This window comes from Channa argus, chromosome 10 (assembly GCF_033026475.1).
Source record: "Channa argus isolate prfri chromosome 10, Channa argus male v1.0, whole genome shotgun sequence".
NCBI classification, from domain to species: domain Eukaryota; kingdom Metazoa; phylum Chordata; class Actinopteri; order Anabantiformes; family Channidae; genus Channa; species Channa argus.
Genome location: NC_090206.1, coordinates 6,714,961 through 6,725,318, shown reverse-complemented (window position 1 = coordinate 6,725,318; position 10,358 = coordinate 6,714,961).

The window sequence follows — 10,358 nt, the reverse complement described above, 5'->3', positions numbered from 1 at the left end:
GTGTGTGTGTGTGTGTGTGTGTGTGTGTGTGTGTGTGTGTGTGTGTGTGTGTGTGTGTGTGTGTGTGTGTGTGTGTGTTGCAACTGGTTGAGGGGCGTATGGCAGCAAAGGGTTGTTACATTACCTCCTGTAGAATCCACACAGGGCCTGATGACAGCCATCAAAGAGTTCCAACCTCATGACACACACACACACAGCTGCTGCAGCAGAGCTTGTTAGCTGGAGCTCAACACACATGAAAGACTGCTGTCTCTGCTGTGTGAGATCTCATTAACTTTGCACGTAGTGATTTTTACATCAGCAGTCAAATAAGCCTCATTATTCAGCTTTTGTTCACCAGTAGCCAGAAGTGAAAAGCAACATTCAAGTACAATGCTGAACTATTTTCATAACACATGTTGACTGTAATTACTAATTACAGATACTAATTTACAGTTACTATCTTTACAAAATGTTATGTGATTTAATGACACTTTGACTTGCATTGTGACTTGCAAAAGCAGGAATGATGGGGAACATAAAAACAGAACTTTGGGGTGGATTAGGGTGATGATTGGAGTCATGTTATGTCAAATTATTGCAATCTATTTTATCTTACAGTAAGAGTAAGGCTTTTACAAACGGTCAAACTGTAAGGTAAATGTAATCCCATTTACTTATTGTTCAGTGCTATATTATGAACATTATGTTGGATTTTGGAAAGAAAAACAGGGTGGACATTTCTGCAGCCCACACGAATGCAATATTACATGATAATGTTACAGTAGCTTTCTTGATGGAAACAAGAAAATCACTTACTTATGCTATCACTCACAAATTTTTGGTCTTTTTTATTTATATCGCTACAGTAAGCAAAGCCGCACTGTTCCTAGGTTGTGTTCTTGGCCGTGTGCGTTATTAAAAGCCATAATGGCCAGGTAGGAAGAAAGCAGTTCTTTTGCGCTGGAGGTTACGATTGATGGGGCTTATTGTGGCAGTGCAGGAAGCTAATGAGTCAGAACCACGACTCAAGCTGTCGGGAAAATCACACAGCACAGACAAAAAAACCCCAATGTGACATCTTCGACACCAAACAAATGCACAGAGACTGACTGAAAATGAGACACCAGAGAGAAGAGCTTATGTCGCTGCTTTACTTCAACACTAATTCATTTCTTGAATGTGCATTTGAGCTTAACCTCGCACAAATTACAGTCTCAAAATGAAAGCCAGTCCATCTACATACAGACAATTGGAATTATTTAGCTTTTAAAGCCAGGACAGATAGGAACATAGCCAAAGGATGCAAACAGGCAAGCATAAAAGCAGTTAAAAAGGCAGAATAACATTGTACACCCACGGCCCGTCTTTGAGCAGTTAACAACTCAACACATCTGTGACAATGGACTTTTTTTTAGGTCCACATTACACCACCGTCAGACTCCGACAACAGCACTGACGGTTAGCATTACGGTAAGCGTTCAGGTTGATGATCAAGACATCGGTGGCAGCCTTCCACCTAGTCACCTAGACGAAGCAAAAGAAGATATAACACATTCAGTGCAGTGTTTTGTTATTTACGTGAAATGTCATAAACACTTTAAGACTGACGTGATTATGGAAGCAGATTTGCTGACCAGTGTTACTAGTGATTTTGGCAGCTAATGCTACTAGTTGTAAACAGTAACTACTATTATCTACATCAGTACTTGTTTGTGTGGTGCAGCCTGTTTTAATGTAGTGATCCATAAAATGCCACTTCGTGAACGCTACCAGACTAAGTGTGAATTTAGAACAGCATAATACTAATTCAGTCTTCTTCTGTTTGAACATTTTACTCCCCCCAGTGTAGATCATTTGCGCTTCCAAAGCATCTCTGTGAAATATGTGTCAGGCCAAACATCAGGGCTGCACTTAATCCACTTGTTTCACGTTAGTGAACTTTGGCTCACATTCATCAAGGATGTATGAGCGAGCTTTCTCTTATGCTACACTCAGCACCAGGGATACCTGGCTTTACACCACCTCAGGCAAACATGAGCAGAAAGGTGGTCTTTCAGTTGAAAGACAGGGACACTGTTTTGTAGCTGACCATGACTTCTGACCTCCTCATAGAAGTGGAGCCAAAAGAAGAGTCTTCCCTCATGGCTTTAAAGGCATAAAAGAATACAACCCTTCATTGCTATTGCTACTGAAACTCTAGGGAAACAAATAGGAAGATGTAAAACAAAGGACAGCCTTGACACCAAAGATGACAGTGTCACACTTTCTATTGTGTGTTATAATTTTTGCAGGACCCGAAAAGGAGGAGACGGCAAGGGAAGGGGTTATAATCAAAGTTTATTTAAACAAAAGGAAACAGAAAATCACTCCGTGAGGAGGACGGGAAAACTCACGCCAATACTCACAACAAAAACTAAGTAAAACAGACCAAGAACTTAAACGGCTGGGGAGAGAGGATTAACTAAATAGTAACCACACCGGGAAGACAAAGGAACTAAGAAACTAGATAGAATAACACAGAAAACCTAAACAACAAAACTGCGCAGGAATAAACGGAAAACCAAACCTCAGACCAAAACTCAAGGAACAGGTGGGCACAAGAGGGCAAAGTCCAAAGGGGGTAATCCACAAGGGAAGCAGGAGAAGACAAAGTCCAAAGAGGCAGTTCACAACAAGAGATCTCTAGGGAAACAGAGGAGACGATCTGGCAGTGAGCAATGGGGAAAGCTGGGTATAAATAAACTGGGGAACAGGTGAAACCAATTAGAACAAAACGAGGAAGGTAAAGATACTAAACAGACTCAAAGGAAGGGACACGGGAGGAGCAACAAAATAAAAGCACAAAACAGGAAATCAATTTAAACAAAACTAGACCAAAACCAGGGACTGTGACAGATAGACCAATAAAGATTTCCAGTATTGCCAGCTGCCTAAAGGGCCTCCCTTTGCCAACAGAATCGAGGCACTAAAGAGTTCTAAGGAAGCAGTCTGATATTTCAGGTCTGGTGAAGCATGGTTTCTTCTTTGCTTTTGTGGTCTACAGTCATGGAAAATGAAGCTGTTCAGTTCAAATACAAAGGAAGCATCATCCTGAACCATTATCCACTTTTGAATCTGAGTGATTGGGAGTCATTTAGGGCGCTGCAGTGCCCCGGTGCCCTCTCATCTACTTCAGTATGTCTGCCCACCCATTCATGCAAGTACTTGACAACTCTTGAGTGCCCTGTAATCTACAGATGGGAAATGAAGTTTGCCATAAAGTTTAGATCTCGGCTTCTGAGAACAAACCAGAGATGCAAGAAGTGCATCTTCACTTAAAAGTGTGCCGAATCAAACTTCATGAAGGATAAAACTTTATTTTGTTTCCCCTTCTGTCCTCAATCAGATCATTTAAGTGTCCACTTGGCCAGTCATGGATACATGTCTGTCCCACAATTCTATTTTGTCTTATGTCATTTCAGCATCCGACCACAAGCAAATGACCTAAATAAAAAGGTTATGTTGTGGTTTAAGGGCAATAGTGTTGTCCAACATGCCTCCTGCTACTGTGCGATGGCACAGTATGTAGAACATTAAGTTCATGTCTACTCGATGAGACTAAATAGACCGTCTCCAGAGCAGATATTTACATGCTCTCTTAGCACTAGCCTTCATGGCATTATATCAATTCAACATGCTTGATGTAAGTTTGATCTAACCAACTATTGTCTTCTGTGGGAGTGATGCTGCTCCTGATCCCTGGAAACTGTATTTTAAACAAAGTTTAATTCAGGATCCAGTTACCTTTCCATAAAAACTGGAAGCATAGGGAAACAGCTATACCAGCTCTCTCCAAAGTGGCCACTTTCCGTTTACCTGTATGTCATGATCCGACACTCCCGTTTCACTTCCTCCCTCTCGACTTTTATTTTGTAGCCCCCTGTTCCCCACGTCTTGTTCTTTAACGTTACCTTCGTTATCTCTCTTTATTGTTTGCACCTGTTTCCCTCAGTATTTAAGTCCAGCCTCCCCCCCACCCCAGGTCCCTGCCAGATCCTTGTCACATCCCTGCCAGCCAACGTCCTGAATTCATGGTTTGCCTGATCTTAGCAATCCTGACTCTGTTTCTAGCAACTTTTGATCTGAGGTTTGGTTTGTTTTCATCCTTTCTCCTAGTTGTTTTTCTGTGTGATCATTTTTTTGGTATAGGCTTTGTTCTTTGTCCTTTTAGTTATGAGGGCAATTTTGTTTAGTTGTATATTCCTGCTCCATATTTTTGTTGCATACATCTTTTAGTTCACTGTTAGTGTTTAAACCTAGTTGCTTCTGTTTTATGGATTTTGTTTCCTAAGTTACCCTGTAGATTAATGGTTCAGTTCCGCTGCTTCTTTGTGTTTAGACTTGTACACTAATGTTGAGGTTTTTCTGTTACGATCATATCCCCGTGTTGATGTTTTCACCCACTCTCTGGTTTAGTAGTTTATGTTTCTCATCTATGTCTTGTTTGGTTTTGCTGTGCTCATTTTGTCCCTTTAGTTTGTTCTGTTAGTTGGATTTCTCGGTCGGTGATTTAGGCTTAGTGGGATGTGTTTTTGTTTCTTAGAATTTGTCAGTTATGTTTTCGCCTGTACCCTCTTGTTAGGAGCGACTTCTCTTCTATATTAATTTTTACCAATAAATGTGTTTGAGAGTTCAGTCCCTCTCGCAGTCTTCTCACTTGGCTCCGCTTTACCATAATCGTGATACTGTAACTGTCCCTAAAGCCCTGTCATTTCTAAAAAAAAATTTCCTAATCTACACATAACAAATTGCATATGACAGATATTAATTGACATCTATTACCTACAACTACATAATTTTGAGTCCTTTTCCTGAGAACTCTCACAAGAACTGCGTAACCCTGTACAGCTACTTGTAAAACATAAATGGGCTTTCATTTAACAAATCGCACAAATACCCAGTTCTGTGTACTGGACTATAACTGACTTGTTCTTTAAAGCCACATTCAGAAAGTGAAATAAAAGCCCATTGAAAATGTGTCCGTGTTTTAAATATGTGATAGGCACAGTGGAGTTTTTGTTCTTAAAAAAATATATATAAAATATTGATTTTTCGTCTTGGCATCAAAACATAGACATGAACATACAATATGAAAAACGTAGCTAACCACAGCTGTTGTAGGCAGTAATGAGATGTTATTTCTGATGATGATTTTGAATCTGTATATTGGGAACATGGCCTTGGGGAAGATGCAAGAAAAGGTGTAATTTTTGAAGGGAGAATTTGTTGCCTGCAGCAAATAATGTGAGTGCATGTGTGAATTTTTTTTTTTTTGGTGTTTTAAATGCATAATTTACATGTACTACTTTATAAACTGCTTTTTAAAGTAAAATTAAGAACGTAAAGAAACAATAGATTCAGCCATATGAGCAGGAAAAATTTGAAAAACACCCCCAAAAAGAATTACTACTTTTTTTTTAAGAGAAATAAAACAAAATCATTTTATATGTTAATGTTCCTTTAATCTTTTCTTGTTTTTTTGAAATATAAATATTTAATTACTGCTTTGAATCCCTTCAATGGCATTTTATTTCCTGTGCAGCCAAATATGAACCATCCCCACTTTCTCTGGATTAAGTATACAACTTTTCTCCTGTGCAAGACATGGTGGAAAGACAATCCCAGTTTGCTCCTTCTCTGCTTCCTCGGTTTTCTCCACAGCAGCCACGACACCCCACCAGCAACAGCAGATGTACCCACAACACTTTCCTGAGCCGTTTTGCTGAGCCATGACAATTGCTTCAGAAACAGGGTGACACCAGATAACCTTGGCATCGGTGACACACACAGGGACAAATCTGGCATGTCAATATGGCAAGTGTGTCATCATTTTAATCTCTGCTGACAACATGGGAGGGAGTGTGGGCACCAGCTTTGAGTGTTTCATCAGCTTGATAGTAACATTAAGGAACCTTCCAACAGTAAAAAAAAAAAAAAAAGAATTCACAAATAAGCACAAGTAAATAACACAAGAAAGAAATGTACAAATGCCATTGGTAGCTTTTTTCTGTATATTATACCAATACATAATCTGCTGTACCCTTGCAGAAATCCCCCTTTAAACGTTTTAACATTTATACCTTGGCAGATCTTGTGATTAGAAACACAAAGCAGACTGTTCCAGTTCCCTGCAGGCATTTTAGCAGCAGCAGCCTACAGAAGACATATTAGCTTGCTGTTAGAGCCCTCAGGGGAGGGGGGAGGGTAGGGGGGAGGGTGGGTGGGGGGGGAGTGCTCCCAACCCAAATGATTAGGCTGATGAATTTAGTTGTGGAGGGAAGTTTCAAGTTTAAACCTGTTTGTGTGATGCTAATGACACCTTTAGTGATTGTTACAAGCACAATGTGTATGTCAGGAGTTTATCTTAATTTTTTTTTTTTGTGAAGAGTCATTTTAATCCACTAGTGACCGTAATGTTAATAAATATAACATCTATGTGTTTGCATTTGCAGAAATGTGTCCATAAGTTTATGGTAAAGTTTATATTATATTAGAAATCATTTAGATATTCACATTACAACATTGTCTAAAATTAAATGTTAGATCTTTTCATAATTTTGTTATGGTTTATTATTATTGTTTATATGGCATCTTGGCTGGTAATCACATAAGTGCCTTTAGCAGCTTAAGCGCCAGACAGTTCACTCTGAACTTGATAAAGACCAACACAGGGTTAAAAAGGGCTCAATACTAAATAGTTGTCATTTTTCTCTAAACATAGTATTAGATTTCTCAGGTATGTGTTAATTAAAATGCTTGCCAACTTACCAAGATAGTGAAATATCAATGTTGTTTTGCCAATTTTTTAAAATTTATGCAAGTCGTCTAAAAAAAGGCTTAAATCTGATGTCGTTTATTCTATAGTTAGAATATAAAGTTTGTTTTACGCTTAAGCCTCAATTAAATATTGCAGTAAATTACAGAAGCTACAGAGGCTACTCCAGTAGGGACTTTATGGGAGACTTTTATGATAAAATGCTGCTCTAATTTCCCAGTAGAGAGGCACATAAACAGCTCTTTTTAAACCTGATCAGTAAAAAGGAGCCCTTCTTGCATCTGTCCTTTAGAGCATCAATGCACACTACTGTCGCTGTGTGTGGTTATAGTCCTGATAAACACTACATTTAGGTTATTTTTTAATAAACCAGTCCAAATATTTCTCATGTCTCAGTTACCTTAAACTTATACTATTGACCAGCAAATCAAATCAATCAGCTCTGCATTGCTGGGATACGCTCACATGTCTCATAGTGAAAGTGGATTTTTGATCATCGAAACTGTCGGATTCCTGGCCTGATTGCTGGGAAGATCCTACTTCATTTCTCCTCTCTATTGAGACAGGCACTGTATAAATAGGCACACTGGAAATAGACCTTCACTCTCAGAGGAGCCTCTCAGGAGAGGGCCTGGACCAATGGCCAGATTTCAACACTGGGATATAGGCCAGAACCCATTCCTCTGGACTGCGATGATGTCGTGTGGAATCCCTTCACATTTTGGAAAGAAGTAGTTGTAAACAGTAGTCCAAACTGTTTTGAATCGGCATGTCTGTCAGATTCAACAGACACTGAAGCTGATTCAAATTTAGGTTTCTCTCCTGCCGTCAAAACATTTATCCATTTCATATCCATCGACTCCCCCGTGCCTCATTTACTGTGTGGCGTGACTTCTGTGGCAGTTGTCATCAACAATGGGCGCAGGTCTGTTTATTTGTTTTCCTGCATCTCTGTTCTGAATAATGTTGCAATTATGTTGTACATAAACCGGTATGTTTTCCCCAGAGATTTTTGTGTTCTTACAAGCTCTGATGATGATCTCACAATTCCTGTCAGATTTCTGATGACTGTGCAGCTACTTGGAGAACGTGAAAACAGAACTTGCTATGCATTTCTGATGGCCTCAATAAATTCAGCAAGGGATACATCACTTGTCATTCCTCTGGACAACTGCCTCCTCATATCTGAAAGATGGTACAGAACAAAAATCTATCTGGGTCTTCGATTTAGAGAAGAGCATTTTAGTTTCTCATTACTTACAGTTGTTAATTTGTTTCTTACCTTTGGATACTGTATACTGTTGTTACTTTTTTCCTTTTGTGGTGTACAATTTAAAGTTGCAAATAAAAAAGATCTTGATTAAAAACTGGATCCAATTAGGTACAAATCAGCCCTTGGTTTGAAATATGATTAGAATTAGAACAAGTTGTTTAGTCTAAGTAATAAAAATGATATAAGGAAACACTTTGGCAATAACCTATATTTATATAAGAAGAAACTTGTCCAGATCCCCAGAAGTTACAGATGTGAACAACAAGATGTGCCTTTTATTGCCATTTGACAATTATCATCAGTGTCAGATTTTTACAATAAAGGTCTCAATATTGGATGAGTCCAGGAAGGTGATGAAAGAGTGTGAGCACATTTGGTAAATCAAATTTGCACCAGTCTTTTGCCACTGTTAAATAGAATGGGACTGTCTATTGTGTCGGAATCATTTACCTCGGTTCAAAAACAGCCCACGTATTATTTCTCCTTTCTTTTATGTGCCCTTTGATTTTCTTTTTCAATGACACTTGCTGCATTGATCATGTAATAACATTGTTTTTTTAAAATGAATGGAATAGATGTGGTGTCACACTGACGGAGACAGTGAGTAAGGGAGAAACTCAGAGGATAGGATCCAGAATCTAACCCAAATCTCCTTTATTTTTGTCCCTCGAGTGGCAGAGCACTTTAAGGGAAAGTGATTTGCCTGCAGTTGTCTTCTGATTAAAAGCTAACCTATTTTTATACCTCAATAATAAGACAGTCTTTGTTATCAGGTTTTTTATAAGCAGACATCATTGCCATAGCATAATATTGCTGAGGTGGGGGGGTTATATCACCTGATACTTGGGAACCATCCTGGCATTACAAGCTAAAAGAAGGCACAAGCTCTTTGATGCCAAGGGCAACTTTAGATCAGGTGGTGTATCATTTAATAACTGTGTGGTTATTGGTTATATTCCCAGCTCTAAATGCCAAATGATTCTGTAGCAAGACACTGAACCTCACCTTTTCTGTGTGTAAATGGTAGGATTTGATCCTGCTTTGCACTGGCATCCGTCACCCAAACTTAACTCTAAAAATACGAGCAATGGATACAGTGTGTGGTAAATGAAATGTCCAGAGGACCACTACACACCACCTAATAATCGCATACAGTTACATGATCTTGTTCATCCCCCCTGGATGAGAAACAAATATCAAAGTGTCAATGAAATCATTAAACTCTATTATTATCCTCCTAAAATATATTATTCCACATTTAGGACGAATTACTGGGTTTAAATGAAGTAAATTTGTGGGCCAAGGTGAAAGAGCTCATTATCCTTTGTCATTAGTGGTTTAGTCTAAGTGCTGGATCCCATAAGTCTCAATTGCAATTAACTTTCCCGGGGTACACTCCATGTGCTCACGTAGTTAAAGTACTTCCTGCTGTGGTAAACTCAACATGCTAATAGGAAGGACCTGTTCTTCAGACAGACAGAACAGGCAACAGTATAAACCGTAGGCATACTATGGATCACAGAATGAAATATCTTTACATATGCCTCAAGAAGAGCTCTTCATAAAACCCCAGATGGTATAAAAAGAACTTTTTTATTTCACCAGTTATGCCTCTTGCCTTTAAAATGTCCTTTTGCTGCCAAATTGTCACCCAAGTGTCCAAATTCTGACTGCATTTCTTTCCAGACAAGGCCAGACGTCTGTCTGGTAACGAGTTTTTAATTATAAACGGATTAATTCTGCTAGAATCAAAGCTGACAGACATAAACAACCCCTCCCCAAAACAAAACAAAACAAAAACAGCTGGACATAACTGCTAGCTGTTATGTGGCCAGTGGTAGGTAACTTATTGAAGATTCAATTAATTTTTTTCAGCCATGTATTACAGTAGTCATTTTAATTATTAACTTTAAACAACTTTAAACTTTATCAAACTCTAATGTTGCTTAAGAGTTGGCATATTACTTAGCTTAGAATTACAATTTGATCACGTGATAAGTTGAAGGCTTATATCTCCTTTTTATTTGTGCTGTGACCTTTGCCAAACACCTGGTAAAACATCTGTATCAATCTCTTTACATTTTATAGCCAGCCATCTTTGTCTGCATGACTTACAGCATGTTGCTGGGCAGGTGCACAGTTGGCATATAAGAGTAATTTGGTACAGTACAATTGCCTGCAGCTACTGTAAATTAGGTTTGTGAAAGTACTGGGTTCTAAACAGTAAAAGTGTAGTTTAAACTGTAACAATGAGACTTGCAGAGCTAGGAGGTCATTTCCTCAGCTTGA